We start from the raw sequence: 17,776 nt of genomic DNA, 5'->3' as shown, positions 1-17,776 counted from the left end.
AGGATCTCCTCCGGCAACCTTTTAACTCTCTCACAGGCGATGACTCATGTATGAACTACCTTTTCGCCTTCTGTTATTTTTACACTCTCGGAATATTTTATTTTAACCGCGTGGTTATATTTTTTCGACATTCTGGTATGACGGTCTAAAAATGATAATCACGCACACGCTTTTATTTAAAATAAAGTATTCCAAGAGGATGGAAATATAACAGAAGGCGAAAAGGTGACTCACGTGAGCTACCGTCTCTGAAAGGGTTAAATAGAGCGCACACATGAACCCTCGTGCTATTACGGTACGAGCTAGGACCTGCTACATAGCGAATAATTAGCGGACGTCCCGTAGAGAATACATTAGCATGTATCAGTCTAAAATAAACGTCATATCCGGTAGTGCGGAGCATCGGCGTAGCCTCTGCTCTTTATCTCAACAACAGTCTCGCTGCTGCTTGTTTTTCCGACACTTTCTTATCTGCGCCGGTAAATGAAGGCCGACATGCAACGAACAAATAAGAACAAGGGCGCGCGAATAGGGAACATCTTTTCTTTGATATTCTCTTCTTATTTTATTCCGTTATCTGTCGTTCACTCTTCACTGCGCTACGCCTTGTATTTATTCATCATTCACCTCTTATATCTTACGCCTCGTTATATCTGATTTTTATTTCTTTCTGGAATTTATTCTCAGCATTTATGTCAACAACGTGTTTACTACTCACGCTCGTTAAACGAAACTAAAGGCAATAAGTTACGTATTTGCTGAAACTACGTGCGAGTATCTTTTATTTGTTCTTCACGCTCCTCGCGACTTCCATATTCCGATCGTTTCACGAATGTCCTCACGCAATTTACAAAGCTCGCTCGAGGGAGCAGTACTCTGTGAGTGCAACGGTTAAATCTGCTCTCCCCTAACCGAGTTGAAATTTTTTTCCATAGCGTGAACAATTTCCCAGAGGAGGTGTTCGTGTTAATCAAATACTTTCGACGATACAGCTAATATCAACAGCAAGAGGCTGACGAATTAATTATGTGTATATTAACAGCGATAAATTATGCTAGAGCTATTTGGAGGCATTTTGATAAATCTCGAGCCCCGACGAGGAAAATAAACGTAGGTAGGAAAGTCCACGGAACAGCGAAGGAACACATAATCCCGAAGGCGTCAGGCCAGGGGTTCGACAAAGTTCGGCGGGGAGGGGGCGGTTGTACCGAAACTTTGAGTAGACTTTTCGTCTTGGTGAGGGTGGCGGAAGAAGAATGTGCGCCCTCCGAAGGACGAAAGGGTCACGGGTGCGAAGGACGGTAGTTTCGAAGCCGCGGCGTCTCTTTCGGGGTGCGCACTCAATTTTCCGAGGCTTAACCGCTCTACGCTTGACGGTGGTGGCGGTGATGGCGGTGGCGCGGTGTTTCCTCTCTTTACTTCCGTCTGCACGCGAGACGCGGAGTCGCAAAGGCGCCCGTTTCTTCCTTTACTCCTCCGTATATACGACGGAGTAATCGCGGGATCGCGATGTCGGGGGAGCCAAGATTCCCGCCTCCAGAAGAATTCGAGTTTTCTTCTGGATGGATTGTGAAGCGCCGTCCGCTCGCTTCCATCGAAATTTATGTTTCGGAAATAATATCGTTTAGTTTTGGAGATCAAACGTATTACCGCCGTATTCTCTCTCGACGAGCGCGGAGTGACAAAATTTGATAGTATATTCTGCCGTGCGAATGCTGCGACTCGCAAAGTCTTCGGAATAGTAGAGAGCGCACAGCATCGCACAGCCAATGTAGTGGAAGCATCGTTATTGGACCACAGCTCGTATCTCGCAGATAAATTTCTAACGAAAATAAAAACAATGCTGTTGAATAAAAGCGTATATAAAAGTTGAAACGAGTTTAATGCAAATTTTTGTTTATATAGACGCGAAAGAATAAAAATAAAATGTTCGGCGAAAATTTTTATTCAAGCATCAAACATAATTATTTGTTTATTTGTTTCTGTCTGAAATAAGTAAAACTCGTTTTTATTAGATATTCTAAAACTATACATTCCCGCAAATTAATAGCTTTTCCCTATCAAAGATTAAATATAGACGAATCAAACTACGTTTGTTTATATATGTAATATCCTTTACTCACGTATCTTTCCACAAAAAGAATTGCACGTTTAAAGTTTGTTTTATCCATCCGTCTGATATGATGATAAAACTTTTCCTGTTCGATATCTTTTTTGCGAAAAGTTTCGCCTGTTCGGGCAACTGCATTACAGCGATATTACCAAATGTTCAGCAAATTGTGGTGCTTTAAGTTCGAAATCTGCGATATTAAATAATTAAGCAGACGCTCTGTATCTGATTAAGGATCCGGATTTCTTAAGTAGGCGAAGTTAGTTTCATCTTAGCAACGTGCTCAGCCGTCTTGATACAGTTCGGACACATATCCCATTTGCCGCTGTAACGGGATACGTCAGTCAACCTCGCGAATCTTTGAAGTCCGTGTCCATCAATCTGTTCTTGTTTCGCACACGAAGATGGAATGTCAAGAAGAAATCTGTTAAAGGTGACACTAACTTGCGGCTCTAAGGTGCAAAGTAGCACAATCGCAAACCCTAGCGATCTTCGTGTTGCGATTGAAAGAGAAAAATTTTGCCTTTGTAATTATTTATTTTAATTTTATCATGAAATATTACTTCATTATTTGTTAGATCTTTAAAATTTCTCGAAGCGAAGGTTTTTTTCTTTATTTCAAATAATTTATAATGTAAAACCTATTAATACCTTGATAATTTTTTTATCGACTTTAAATATCGCAATATTGCGTGCTTATTAATTGTGGAATATTTCTCAACTCGTGTTTGGTGAGGAAATCTCATACATGAAGCAAAACTTCTGGATAATGTGTAAAAATGTGTACGTCGAATCGATAGAACGAACGAGAACTAGTTTCGGGACTTCGAGCGAATGATACCGATGCGCACATCATCCAAGGGTGGATTAGGGTTGGTTTAACGAGGGATCGAAAAAGGGAGGAGACATCTCAATCGCAGACGCATCAAGGGGATTCACGTAGCGCGTTGTGCCTGAAGGTCCGTTCACACGGAAGCAACGATTAATCGGGAACGCCGATCAACCTTCTACGTCAAGGGAGCCGAATTCCCTCACTCGATTTGGCCTGACATATCCTTCTTAATCCTTTTATTTTTTTCGCTTGTCATCGTTTTATTCGCCAGCCCATATTTGTAACTCGGAGATTTCTATGTGTTATGGCATTTAATTATATCTCTAGACAGAAAAGTGATCAAATAAATCTGAGTGACAGGCTTCTTCTAATGCGAATAATTTGATATTTGAGAGAAAAAGTAGAAGTAGATTGTTTTTAGATAAATGATAATAGTTAGATTGTATTTAGTTGTAAAAATTATAAAATTAATTTATTATAATAATAATTATACAAGATTAATAACGAAAAAAATTTTTTATGTTCACAGGTGAGTTATTTGCCTAACAGCTATCTTCCGTTTATCGATAATTCCTCAATTTGGCATTCGTAAGCTATTTAACTCGTCGCGTTCGAGGAATTCTGGTAAGTCAGCACAATAATCACATTTATCTTTTTATTTGGTTTAATCTGCACGTTGATTCAATTTCACCCGATTCGAATCCTGCAGACTCCGATAATAATCCAATTTACGGTATCTGCGAAGAAGTCGTTCGGGAACTGCAAACAAACGAGCGCCGTTTTACATACAACACGTCGATTTTCTAGCGTAATTACGTGCATATGAAAGCGCGGTTCCGCGTCTTGTCACAGCAATATCGTAGGTAAATTCGCCGCCAAAGTTGGGAATGCGCCAATTTTTCTGCCACTAGCTTTGTTACGTGATGCAATTATGCGAGCTTTTCACGGCCTTTGTGCTGCGCGAGCTCCGACGTGACTTCTGCTCGCATAGAAAATATGTCATTTCTGTCGCCGGCAGACATTAAATTACCGCGGAATTTTGTTTCACCATAACCCGCTCGCTTTTTTAATCCGCGCTTTTTAATATGGAGAATAACTTCGCGGACAAATTGAAAAATAATTAACTTCGCGAAACGCATTGTCGCACGAGTGAACTGCCACACAAAAAGAAAGAGACATTAAAAAATTTTACTCCAAAATACATCAGTTTTTTTTACGCATTTCAGTTTTGCAGGTATTAAAAAATAAAAATCCACATAAATTGCATAATTTTAAACGTTAACTTGCTGCTAATTATTAAAAAAAAGAAGAAGAATGTGTAATCTTTTTTTCAACATGTTTATTCTCTGCAATTATATTGCAAATATTGTTAAAATATTAAATATGATAAAGTGAAAAAAGGATATTTACGTACCACTTTCGCAACTAAAACGACTGATATGCAGGACGTCCCAGATCAATCGTATCACTCAGAATAGCAGATTTCTGAAGTCATTTGGAGACAAAAATCTTTATATTAAAATGTCAAGGCTACAATAATTTTTAAATATAAAGTGTTTAAAATTGATCAATCAGAACATCAAAAATTCACGCGCTCAGGCATATTGATTTTTGTATCTTTATCATGTGAGAAATTTCTGCTATTAACGAATGATAAGTTTGGAACACACTCTATACTTTACTTTATGTTATTTTTAAATGTATTAATAATATTAAAATAAAACAAATTGAACTGACTTACCAGCAAGATGCGCAGCAGCGGAGTTCACAAGTTGATCTGTAACGTACAAAGTACATCCAAATTAGCAGTGTTTATAAAATAATTATTTGAGAAATAATTGAACTTTTACTTATTTTTTGTGCAAGTATTTAATAAGTTTTATATATTTATATTTAATAACCATAAATATTGAAAATTAGAAAACTTTTACTGATATCTCAAAGTTTCTATATGCGTTACATTGCATAATATTTTATATACAATATTTTGCAAATAATACATAACAAATAAATTACTTATCCTAAAGTTTCTCCGCCGGCGTTCGATGCCCTCTTTGAGCCTCCTCTCACTTCTTCTTGCAATTCTTTAATGCATTCACAAGCGTTCACGATGCGAATACCAAAATCGCACGATGTTTTAAACGGCACTCCCGACGCGTTTTATCATTCGGACAAAGTAAAATACTCGGATATCATCGCACGAACACGTTTGATACTCTGCTGCGTCCGTAATAAGTAACGGCAGAAAAGGGTAAGGTCGAAAACTAAGCGAAATAATAAGGACAGTACTATCGGAAAAGATAACGCGCCGATACGGAACGATACGTCCCGTACGAGATGTCGCTATGCGAATAATAAGGGTGCAATAAACATCAAAGATAAGGTGGCATCGATTTTGATTTGGGAGAATGCGGGGATTAGTGTGCAACAATATGTGTGCGATACGTAGCGCAAGAGAGAAAAGGAAAAATGAGAGATATATAAATCACGCAGGGCGATGAAACAATTACATCAAACGTCGCTCGGCCTCGAAACTTAACATTGGAGCATTCGTCGAATATTTATCGAAATCGGGTTGAATTTAAACTCGGCTTTGATAATTGCTCTAAGCTTGTTAAGAGTTTCCTGGCCGACTCGCGGCGTGTGGTGGGATTGTTTACATCGTCGCGCTTAGCCTACGTGATCTATATCCTCTTTTTCTCTCTCTCACATTCCAATGTATTCGCACGTTGTTGTCGTCTATTCCCGGCGTTCCTTCAAATCGGAATTGACGCGACTTTGTCCTTGGTATGTCTATTAGCCTCTATTATTCGCACGGCGGCATTCGTACGAGTCAGACCGCTTTCCGTATCGGCTCTTTCCAATAGTATACTCTTACTACTTCCTGCACTTTTTGATCTTACCTTTTTCTGTTGTTTCTTGCTACAAACGCGGCAAAATGTCGAACGCGTAATCCGTGCGATAATAATCGAGTTTTACTTTGTCCGAATGACAAAGTACGCGCCGGGAGTGCCGTTTAAAATATTACGCGATCTTTGTATTCGCGTGGCGTGTACGTGTGAGTGCCTTGAAGGACTGGACGGAGATCTGAGGGGAGGAGGAGGCTCAGGAAGGGCATCGGAAGCCGGCGGAGCAACTTTAAGGTGAATAATCGTTTTACTTGTTATCCGTTATTTGCAAAAAAATTACATGTAAAATATTATGTAATGTAACGCACATCGAAACTTTGAATTTTTAATATTTATGGCTATTAGATGTAAATATATATTCCATTTATTAGATATTCTTGCATAAAAAATGAGTAAAAGTTTAAGATGTGTAATAATTTCTCAAATAATTATTTTGAACACTGCTATAATTTGGACGTACTTTTCTTCTACGTTACAGATCAACCTGCAAACTCCGCTGCTGCGCATCGTACTGGTAAGTCAGTTCAATTTGTTTTACTTTAATATTATTAATAGATTTTAAAATAATATAAAGTATAGAGTGTCCCAAACGTATCACTCGTTAATAGCAGATTTCTGAGGTTTCTCATATAATAAAGATATATAAATCAATATGATTGGTCAACTTTAATTACTTAGCATTAAAAAATCACTGCAGCCTCGACATTTTGATATAAAGTTTTTTTCTAAATGGCCTCAGGGATCTATTAACGCGTGATACGGTTGCTCTAGAATACTCTTTGTGTTATTATTTACACAAAAAAATAGAAAATATAGAAAAAAAGTTTATTTATGATTTGTGCGCTCTAATATAAATATGGATATTAAAGTGAAAATGAATGCGCACATTTTGCAAATATCGATTTCCTGCAGCGTACCGAGGTAAAAGTCACAGTAGATTGTATAAAGAGAATACATCGTACTGAATCGAGGATGCGCTACTTTTCCAATTTTCCACAAATTTTTCATCCGCGCGCTCCGCTTTCATTCCGTGCAGACGCCTCTGTTCGTGTTTGTACGTGTGCCGGAGATACAGCATACGAGAGACAGTTGTGACAGGCGGTAGAAGAGATATTTGCTTTTAATACTTGAATAGTTACATAAGTTAAGCCCGACGCATCGTGAATGCATTCTATATTCTTGCGAAAGTCCGGCTGCGTCTCCGCGTATGCTATACATAAATCTAACGTTTCACGACGATCCCGTATAGATTGCGATCAGCATTTCGCTTTCGCGTTCATCGCCGCTGCGTGACCTGGAAATATTATTTCATCGCGGAGCCGTCTGAATGTGAGAGATGAACGTAGAGATGACGAACCCCGCGATGTTAATCTTTCGTCACCTGTCGAAAAGTGATTAACGTGCCCAATCAGTAGAATTGTACGTGTACCGCTAAACGATGAATGACGTTATGCTCATCAGATTAGGCCTCGCACATTTGCGTGATCCGATGAATCAGTTTGGCAAATAAATGGGAGAAAGCACAGCCAATCGTAACCCACGAGCAAACTCCCGTCGAGTTCATAAACCAATAATCCCACGAAAATCCCACGCTGCTTTCGCTTTGCGAAACTTAGGCTCGCGTTCTTAAGTAAAGAGTACGGACGGGTTCGGAAAGAATAATGGAAAAACACAGAAAGGGGAAGAATGAAATAAAAGGAGCGAATGAAAGCAGCGCGGGAGGAAGAAGAAAAAAAAAAAAGAAAGAAAATGTAATGGAAAATACGCGGAGATGCGAGTGCCGAGTTGCCGCTCGAAAAATTTCTCCGGAAGGCGTGGCATTAGTTAATCGATTTTACTATCCTTAGGGATTAGCTCGGGTGACTATCGCATTGTACCGCTTGCGAAAGGCGGTAAGCAAATATTTTTAATCCTTCTGGCGCCATAGTAGGTTTTAACCTCGTAAGAAAGAGAGCAGTGCGAGAGAAGATGCGAGTCATGTTGCTACAGTGCTGCCAATGAAGAAACGCGTTACCATTATTGTCTTAGCGTGCCAAAATCATCATGTTTGTATTGAAATCTCATGACACGCTCTTAAGGATCTCGAGAAAGACACGCGTTACCACGCGGTATTAATTGCGATCTTGTCTAGTCAGGACGAGCGTGATTTATGATGATGAATCGCAATGAAACTCGACACAGTTATAACGCGCCAGCTCTGAATGCATTGAGATTCGCCAAATTTCACCGGATACATCCGAGATTAACGAGCGCGAGGGTATCGCGAGAAATCGCGGAAGCGCGGTGTATCGTTTCTCGAAAGTAATTTGGCGTCGCGACTCGATCCCGACGATTACATTAAAATGCTCGCAATGCCACGGATTGATTCCGGCCGGAAGAGAAAGAGCTTCTTTACGTAATACGCGCGAAGAAAGAATGGTTGCATTGTTCTTCCGAAGTGAAAACGACACTAACCGTGAACGTGCCCGATGTCTTTGTCGCGCGGTAAAACGTTACGAGTGTCGCGCAGGTGACATATTTCGTGAGGATCACGTCAAATTGTAAGCAATGTACTCGTGTGATGAAATTTGGCAGGCGATTTTTCTCGAGAACAAAACGTAATGTTGTTTAAAAATATTTTCTATCGCATATTTTATTTTTAACTGTTCGGATTTAGAGTGCGTTTCGATATTATTCAACGGATATGAATGAACGGAGAAAATTAACGCGGTCACTTGAATCGCGTTCTCGATCCAGTTGAGCAGGATCGAATTATTTCGGCTTACTCAATTAATTAGGGCGGTACAGTTGATTTGGCTAGTCCAATACTCCAAACTACATTAATGGAATCGGAGAAGCGTACGTAGTATGTCCATATACAGCTTAAGCTTGCCTGTTGGCTGATCGATCTCGGTTAGTATTCAGGACGGATTCAAGTGCTTATTAGAAAGATATCGTGTGTATAGATAATTAATTTAGTCATCTATATCAATTTTCTTATGAAAGTTATAATTTATTTGCCTTCAAACATTACAATATTTACAATTAATTTTAAGATATAAAATATTAGATAACTATATAAACTGTAGTTATATATTATAAATACATCATAATATATTTTAGGAGACAAACTATAAACATAAATTATCGTTGTTTTACGAGTTAACTTGAGATTTTACTTTTACGCATAATAATTTTATATTGCATTTAGAAATAAAGTAAATGCAATAAATAAGAAAAGAATTTTACTTTAATTTCTCAAACATTTAATTTTACATTACGTAACGACTTGTAAATCAACATTTATCTTCTTTCGAATATTTTTATATATGGACACTATAATTCACCGATTAATTCTCTAGTCAATAGTTGCATAAATCGTGCCTATAGTAATTACTCTTCTATCTATAACTAATGCCGCAGATTAAACGCGCGCTATAAACTCGTTATAGTTTCGCTCAGAGATTATCCTGCTCTGCATTACTCCCTAAGGACCACGTAACTTCAGCTGCCCTGTTTTATTCGGCGAAGACCGAGCCAACGTTAATGCACAACGCGAAAGGAACGTGCTCGCATACGTTACTCGAAGTAATATCATCAATTGTCGCGGCTGGACTTATCTTTACCTTTCGTCTTTCCCGATAACACTGTTTCCCGAAGGTATTCATGCTTTAAGCATGAATTCAGCTAATTATCAGCGAATAATAAATCCGCTTGTAGATATTCGATAAATCTTGCTACGTGCAATTTGCCAGGGAGAATTAGACTTTATTAGAGAAATTGGGGAGCGTCGCGCATTCCAAAAATAGTATCTCATTTCACTAATTGTTTTCCCATTTACTTTATTAGTCTTTCATTTTATCGTGACCCACTTTACTGAAATAACGATAAATTGTGTGATAAATTGTATCAGAATAAATATGAAGCGTCGAAAGCTTTATGTAGTTTTCAAGCTTTGCACATTAATTATATCTGGCAAAAAGTGTTCAGTGACTGGCGTGTATCTTTTGCCGCGTTCGCATTGCTTGCGAAGGAGGAAAGAATGTGAAAAATTTCATTTCTTTCCCATCGAAACCATTAGCGGGGACCGCGACTACGTGTAGCAATTATCATTACCAGCGTAATTATCACGTTCCCAGCGTTGTACTTGCGGCGCGTTGTAACGGGATGTTACGAATGAATTGCGATAATTAGAGAAAGTGTAGCCACGAAGACTGGACGTTAGTGTGTAGTATGTAAAGCGAGCGGTGCTTACATCTCTTAGGGTTGGAAACATTAGATGAACAGAAAGCAAATAAAAAGAGAAATAAAACAGATGCGCATCATAATAATAATGCGTTCGCAGCTGTGCATATTGACAGCAAATTGCCTCGGGGACGGCAAATTTAATTTCAGCGCTCATTGTTTCTGCATCATAATTATTGACCAACGTTAATTGCGCAATTGAATCAAAATAAAATATGTAAAATCGGCTTAATGCAAAGACATGTTTAAAACATGTCTCTTTTTTACTTTTACAGTCGCAGATATATAATTACGCGACTTACACCGCGCATCCGCGGCAAATCTGATTAATGAAAATTTAAGCCGTCACATTACATCGTGAAGCTTCGTTTCGCAGATGTGTACGCGCTTACGGAAAATAGGTGAGCCGTCGAATATAATTCAGAAGCTTAATTAAAGTCGTTAAAATTTGTAGGTAGCATTATTTTATCTGCAATCTTGATCGTGCTTCCACCGGCGCTTTATATTTCTGTATACATATTCAAATGGGCGAATTTAAAGGACGCCGTCGCGCTCATTAAATTCTTTCATACCGAATTTATTTCGACGTTCGATCGATATTCCGATCGAGCGTTGCCGTGGCGCGCACGTTAAGGAAGCAATTCGTAGGAAATTATAATTTGAAATAGTGGTTTTCCATGTTGCTCTCGCGGTAATAATTATATTCACGGTTTCCGCTTAAAAGTAGCATTCATGTAGTGCTCGCGACAGACACACTATCTCGCTGGTTTAAAGCGCTAACGCAGCGATGACGGCAATATCCACACGACTTTTCCCTCAATCTATTATTACATTTTTATTTTGTGCGCGGTTTCCCGGACGCAGGCAATTAAATTCGGATTACTGGCAGATGAGAAGGGAAGGAAGCGCGGGAGGAAAGAAAATAAAAATTACAAGACACAATTTGTCTACGTTGTATCTTTCGTGTACTTATGGCGATAATTGGAGGTCGACCTTCATCCGAAAGCTGAAATCTACCTTCGCGATTCTACCTTCACCGGAGGTCTCTAACGAGGGAAACGGTCATGTATCACCGGAGATTGACCTGAGAGGTCGTTAATTTTCCCGCAGCTCGAAGCCGCATTCGTGCTTTGATGCGTTTATACTTCTGTACGCTGCGCCGAGTACGTTCATGAACCATTCTCAAACCGCCCCGACATGACAAATGGAATTGTAATTAATCGTCATTTTTTCTCCCACGCAAGAAACTCCTATCTTCTTTTTCCGCGTGGTTTAGTGTTTCATAGATAAAAGGACGAGAAAAATGAAAAAATGTGGACTTTAATAAAGGGTTAATGAGAATTAATGTATACAAAATGTCCTCCACTTTCTTTTAATTACGAATTTCTTGAAGAATGCAGAAGATCGTAATTTCTCCTCTCTCTTTGATTAAATAACGAGATAAGAATAAAATATATGGAAGGAGAGCACGAGAACGAATGAAAGTAAGGAGTGAAACATCTCTCATGTCGTTTTCCAACGGTGCTAATCAAAGTCAAACCGCCTAAAGCAAACTCTTTAATTCAGAGAATGCTCTATATGTTTCTGTTTAATGCCGTTCGTGTTTTCCCGCGCGCATCTCGTGCGGTTTAGATCCGCGCGATACCCGTTTACGTGAGAGCAAACGGAGAGAAAGAGAAAGTGAGTGTAAGAAACCGCTGTATTCCCAGGTCGCATCCCCGCGATGATAATTAGAGCTCGACCATTCGTTCAGCTTAAGCGGAAGTCGCGAAAACCGTGTAATAGAAGTAATCTGGCATTAACGCGGCAAGCGAATTTAAGCCGTTTAATGCTTCGAACGCTCTAAATAACTGTATTTTCGCCATCACTCTCTCGCATTTGTTCGGTTCGCACATGATAGAGAGATTTGTTTACACAATTGCTAATGGAGTACACGTTAAGTGGTTTTTTTAAGCGGAACTAACTTTCGATTTAAAGCGCTGCTAGAAAAGCTCGTGCTGAATAGCATATTTTAGGTACTTTTACTCTTGAAATTCCTCGCGTTTTATTTATTCGTACACGTCCGTTTGTACGATTCTAGCTTTCATGACTGACGTAGCCAATAAGACTTTTGCCAAAGCGCCAGGGATGAACGTAAATCGGTAAAAGATACGCCCTGAAGCGATATCAGAAGAGTTAAATGAACGAAATCCGCTGATCGATCGGCCGGAGGCGGCGGTGGTTCTGGCATCCGCCGAGCAGAGCGGACCGGCCAATGCGGCAGCCAGCCGCACTGCAGCGATTCATCGGGGCATTGTTAAAACTCTTGAAAAGGCACGCGCGCATATGTATATTATCGCTTATCGTAATTACATGCGGTTGCGTTCGCAAAGGTCTCGCGTACGCAGGAATGTAAACTCGGGAATAATACACGTAGCACGAGACGGCGGGGAGTGTTGCCGCCTCCCGCGGCGCGCACTCGTGCGGGCGCAACACGCTTTCAGTATTCCGATTATTCGTGGCAGGGGGAGGCTAATCGTGCTTTTCGCTTCCGTCCGACGTAAAAATTTGCATGTTGCACACCCGACGCGTATCGTGCCTCTCCCTGGCGTGGCACCCGGCTTATCGCCGCCGTAATTATACCGCTACACGCAGCATTCGCGACGGGGGATGTTTAACGTCAACAGAAATATCAGGGTGATTACGAAACGTTTTTATTACCGCAAGTCCGTATTGTCGCGTTACGTTTCGATAAAGAGTACGTATGCTACGTGTTACTCCGTTATTTTAGATTACAACGCGAATCTCGGAAGTAATTCGTGCTAAGCGAATTTCGCTATTCATTTATCATTACATACGTGTCAGCACGTATGGAATTTCTGCAACAGCTTTTCCCCAAGGTTTATTATTTCTTGTTTCTTATCGGCCACCCATTTTACGGTGGAATAATTAGTAGGTCTTATGTTGGAACATGTTTTACAGTGGAATTTCTCCAATAGATTTCCCTCAAAACTTTATCACTTTGAGTGTTTTTTTTTTTACCAGTTTTATATTTTCTGGAATGAATTGATTTTATCTAATCGCAAGATCAAAACGCACGTAATACGCACGTACATATGCAATTGCACGCACGTCTTTCTCCCAGTTTTCGTGGGAACGCGGCCCAGCAATTTGCATAATTTACATATAATCGACGAAATATGAAAGCATTACGACCCAGATACTTATCTGCCGAGCTGAATAATTCCGATGCTGCTTGATTATATATCATTTTGCGCAAATATTCGTATACTTTGATTAATCGTCGCGCACATTGTTCGAGGCCCTGAATGTCGCGACGACTAACAATTTCTCCTCGTCCCTGACCATTACATTACATTACAAGTCTGAGATCAGCCGCAATAAATAACGCATAACACGCAACAACGCTGTTCAGATGTTAACTAATGCTTCTTTCTCGGATTTAGGTTATCTGAAAAGACTCACACATACATAACGACAAGCATGTATTAAATGTAATGTGCTTAGAATTCTTGCACGAAAAATCTTAACTTATTACTATTTAACGACCATATATCTTTTTTAGAGCATAATACTAGCCATAAACGGAAAAAGTTATATTATTTTTATTTTACATATTTTATGTTAAACAGCTGTATTGATGCAAGAAAAGATTATTCAACTGCGTTTGTAATTTCTGCTGAATATATTAAAAATAAAAATAATATTACGTGATAAATATAAAGATAAGGACATTTTATGATGAATAAAGTAACAGAAATATTCGATCGTATCTTACATTTTATTTCGGTTGCACATAACAGCTTTGCACGTACTTAGAGTTGTTTCCCCCGCGATTCCTTCATGCAATCTCACGTACATATGTACGCACGCACATGTCCGAACGTGTACGCGTATGCAGCTCCAGCTTTTACCCTCGAGCCGTATATTTATGCGCATTACTCATGCAGCCCCGTGCATATCAGCGCCGACGGGGCGTGCGCCGCGCACTTTAAGCGCAAGATATTTTCTCAGCTTTTGATTAATGGTCTCGCGAGTACAGGCAGCCTGTACGCGCGGACCATTAGCGACCCTGAAACGCTGTAAAAACCTCCCCTAAATGCCGCATCAGTACACCCCCGCGCCGCCGGAACGTTTCCCCTCGGGCTGCCGATGCGATGCGCGCGTGCGGTATGCACGCGCGCGCTGCAACAGGCCATAATAATTATGCGAGCATCACGAGATACGGAGACGCCCCTTCGGAAATACCGAGGACGCCGCGTCCGGAGGGATTTACGATTGTAATTAGTCCACCGAGTTAATTGCTTAAGCTGCTGTAATTAATAATTGTTAAGAGAGGCGCGCTTAAAAGTATTTACGAAGCCGGCGGCGCGACACCGATGGTGGCCCGACGCGAAAGTTTTGAGACGATGGAGGCATCATGAATAAATATATTCGCAAATGAGAAAGCGAGCGTGTTATTTAGAATGTAATGCGATCGTTAAAAGCAGCATTTTACTACCACAATAATATTGGGAAAGGCACGAACGTTATTCTTCATTCAACAGATTACGTAAGAAAATAGATTTTTTTTCAATTCTGTCTTATGATTGCCGATAGCATAATATTTTCTGCTATTTTGTTTTCTTTTTTTTTTTTTCAAGGAACGTCGTTAGGTAAATCGATTAATCATTCCTGTACAAATCATTTACAAGAAAATCTTAATAGAAATGCAATTATTCACTTTAGCAATTTATAACGTTATGATAATCATTTAATCAATCGATCGACAGATTGGCGCATCGCTGCGATTCTTACGTCACATCTGTAATCGCGATAAACGAGCTGTTAGTGATTGTGCAATAGGACTTCCACGCCCTTTCCTCCTCGCTTCCGTCGCGTGTAAAGCGAAGTGCGAAAGTAGTCGACGTCACCTGTCCCGGTGCAGCGGGCGTGTACGGGAATGCACGACCGCGCGTTGTCAAGGACGACGAGTTTCGAACAAGGCCATTCGTGTCGCGTAATCTTGTCGGATTGATTATTAACATCCGTCCGAGATACCATTATGAGATCCCACCAAAGTCCGCGAACAGCTATTAAATTCTCCGCGATTGAAGAAGGAAAGAGGGAGCGTTATGGCTCGCCTTATCTTTCATTTTTATTTGTCGAATGACATCTGCAATTCCTTCTAAAGTGACACGGAATTCGGTGTTCCCGATGTATTTGCGTAATCATTTCACGGCGATCCGATGAAATCTACTCGCAAGCTATTATGTAGAATTAAGGACGCGCGCCACTTAACTCGCTTGCTCGAAATGATTTCTCGAGCGAGAGCTGGAAAGTTGCATTCAGAAATCACTTCTCGATGGACCAATATTTTCTTGATTACGCCGTTGCGCTCTGAAATTATTTTATTTTTACGTAATTACGTTAATGCTCTCATGATTGTCATGATTAAAATTCAATAAGTAAAGTTTGATTCGAAGTTCGAGTTAAAATGTGTTTTGACATCTTAACGCTAGAATTAAAAATTACTTTCTCTTCAATAAATAGAACGAAAGAATAAAAAAGTTCAATTTTAAATATTGAAAAAAAAACAAAATTGATATTATATAACGAGGAGAAAATTGAAAATTGAAATCAAATAACTTTTATCTCGCGTTGGCTCGTTCGTTTTTTTCTAATTTGTCAAATAATTTCCAGTATTAAATCAACACTACTCTCTCGAAGTTCATACAGAAACTAGACAGTTTTATTTGTTGTTCCGGGAAATCTATTTGTCAAGTCTTTCTCGGAGTATGATCGATTGCGGAAAATGATAGACATTATCATTAATTTCGACCTCGCGTCCTTCATCGGTTTCACATCACGTGCCGTATGGCAGCCACGAAAGAAGGTAGGAGCTCGTAGAGAATACGAGCATCCTGCCGCTTTGGCTGTCCGATACAAGTTGTGGCGGAACATAAGAAGAAAGCGAGGGAGGAAATCCCATCTTCTTTTTCCGCCGCGGATCTCGCGCAATCGGTTATAGCCGTAAGCTCGTGAAATTGGCGCTACTCCCGTAATTCAATAATCATATTTCTCATCGATTTCGCGTCACGCGCGATATTCCTCTCGTAAAAGTAGCGGATGGTGAACGAGCGGAATCTTATAAATTCAACCCAAACGATAATCCGCAACGGGACAAGAAGTATGGAAATTTTTTTCCCGTACGTGCGAACGCCGAAGAAACGGCGAAAATATTTGAGGAACATTTTTCAAGTAAAAGAATTATGGTGTGACGAACTGACTTCGCGTATCTTATAAAATGCCGTCGTGATTTTGATATTTTCACTACAATTGTCGAAATATCGTATAAAGCAAATAAAATTTCGCGATTCTCCCGCAATCTTATCATTCGCGCGGAAGCGGATTGAAATAAGTTCTCGTGTCGAGTTGTTTTAATTGAGGTTAATCAAAGTGGCTTTTAATTAAGGACGGTAGGCTCTCCGTTTCTATCGCGTATATTTAATTAAATTTTAATCGCGCGTACGTCACACACGTGACGTGAAGTATGCGGGTCACGCAGCTGCCACACGCGGAATCCGCGACCACGGCGGATTATACGTACGTGCAAATTGTACGATTTCGTCGGCTAAATCTCGTAACCGCTCACTGTATTCGCGCAACGCACGCCGAACAGACAAATATATTCTGTAATTCCATTTATATTCTATAATCGACGCGTGTGCCGGTTATACAATGATGTGCGCCCTAATTGGAAATATCTGTCATTATCGGCCCGCAATCTACACAATTAGATGGATTTAGTAGCCGATACTATACGATTATATCCGATACTATACGATTTCAATATCGTGATCCGTATTTCCGATACCGCGTAACGCAAGGCTCCGACGAAAATCTATGAGAAAGGTTTAGAATGATATCCGAGAGTCGCGCGTTTATTTTCTCACTGAAAATGAAAAAGTCGCAGTCGCGAAATAATGGATGCAATAAATAATGAAAATCTTATATCAGAAGGCGCGCAAGAAGTAACGATTATCCAAGAAAACTCACCCACATTACTTATGAACGATGGACGTCCGTTGTCGCGAGATTATTAATATTACTTATCGCAGTGGCTGTTTTATCGCTTCCCCTCTGACTCTGCCGCTTTTTTTTCGCCGAACGGTATCTTGCCGCGCGCTTTCGCTTCTTCTTTTCCCCCAACTGAGAGAGCGAGCGAACTTGAATAAATAGCGTCATCGATTGTCCGCTGGACAATCGCTTCTTCTTCCGGATAGAGAAGGGTGCGCCGTTGAATCTGGAGATACCTAGCACAAGACTGTGTACGTTCTACTATTTAGCAGCCGCTGTGATCGAGAAAATATTTACTTCTTTTTCGGTTTTTCTCCCCCTCCTCCTTTTTTTTATCTCTCTCAAGAGCGCGCAAATTGATTCAACGGATGATCGAGTCGATCCTTTTTCGTGCGTTAGCGTGACTGGATGACGATAAATATCCCAGATGGAGGTTAATCGTGTCGCGTCTCTTCGCCGGTCTATAAGTGCGCACAGTTTTCCGATGCAATTTATAGCGCGCTCCACACTCCTCGGACATCGGCCTCGGAATCTCGTTTAAAAATCAATTTCGCAGCACCATCTGCATCGCGGGGGCGGGGCCGGAGCGGGACGGCGAGATATCGGGCACATTCCTTTTCCGAGATTATTAAAGAAATACTT

At 40.2% G+C, this 17,776-nt stretch overlaps 1 protein-coding gene across 6 annotated transcripts in view; it reads left to right on the top strand.

The window, feature by feature from the left end:
• Pgant2 (polypeptide N-acetylgalactosaminyltransferase 2) overlaps positions 1-17,776 on the top strand; it is a 197,999-nt gene that overhangs the window by 78,496 nt on the left and 101,727 nt on the right. For 2 of the 6 annotated variants that reach the window (XM_067353987.1, XM_067353986.1), the window contains exons 1-2: positions 5,593-6,085; positions 6,330-6,365. The exons of the other annotated variants lie outside the window; for them this stretch is intronic. The gene's annotated coding sequence lies outside the window, so the exon portion shown is untranslated. Of the gene's footprint in view, positions 1-5,592; positions 6,086-6,329; positions 6,366-17,776 lie in introns of those variants that run through there. 6 annotated transcript variants of the gene reach the window in all.

The sequence above is a fragment of the Linepithema humile genome, chromosome 4 (assembly GCF_040581485.1).
Source record: "Linepithema humile isolate Giens D197 chromosome 4, Lhum_UNIL_v1.0, whole genome shotgun sequence".
NCBI lineage: Eukaryota > Metazoa > Arthropoda > Insecta > Hymenoptera > Formicidae > Linepithema > Linepithema humile.
The sequence above is the reverse complement of the archived record's forward strand: the minus strand, read 5'-3'. Positions and strand labels throughout refer to the sequence as shown.